This window comes from Penaeus monodon, chromosome 15 (assembly GCF_015228065.2).
Source record: "Penaeus monodon isolate SGIC_2016 chromosome 15, NSTDA_Pmon_1, whole genome shotgun sequence".
Classification (NCBI taxonomy): domain Eukaryota; kingdom Metazoa; phylum Arthropoda; class Malacostraca; order Decapoda; family Penaeidae; genus Penaeus; species Penaeus monodon.
This window is the reverse complement of record NC_051400.1, coordinates 18,932,062-18,932,602: the sequence shown is the minus strand read 5'-3', so window position 1 is coordinate 18,932,602 and position 541 is coordinate 18,932,062. Positions and strand designations below refer to the sequence as shown.

General features: G+C 32.9%; 1 long non-coding RNA gene across 1 annotated transcript in view; it reads left to right on the top strand.

Annotated features, from left to right (window-relative positions):
* LOC119582122 overlaps positions 1 to 541 on the top strand; it is a 7,774-nt gene that overhangs the window by 6,621 nt on the left and 612 nt on the right. The gene's annotated exons all lie outside the window — the stretch shown is intronic.

Sequence of the window (541 nt, the reverse complement as noted above, 5' to 3'; positions counted from 1 at the left end):
AAATAGCATGGTTTCAACCAGGCAAATCTTGTTTCCGCAGAATCTCGCTACCGTTCAGTCACAATAGTAGCAAACCGCCAGCGTCACCAGAAATTAGTGATTACAATTAAATTCCCGTGATAATTTACTTATTTTGTCGTCATTATAATATAAACAACTAAGTTATGATCATATCTATGCTAACCAGAAGTGTTAACTAGAAGCTAAATGATGGCTATTATGTGCTATGGCCATCTCGGGAATGTTCGAAGAGCGATTCGACTTGCCTTTATTTCCACTCTGAATTACAATTTATTAGATACTATCCTCTTAAACTGTTATTCTATAATACTTGGACGATTTTCTTCTGATAATTCAAAACCTTTTTTGATGCATGATATATGTATGTCATGTTAGGTTGAATGAGAGTTTGATTGCTTGTTTTAGTGCTATCATTTGAGTGTGATTAAGTATATAGCACAATGTTTTAGTTTAAATTAAAAATACGGTTTCCATATCATCATCAATAAAAAAAAGTGTATTTCGTATTCGTAGCAATGCG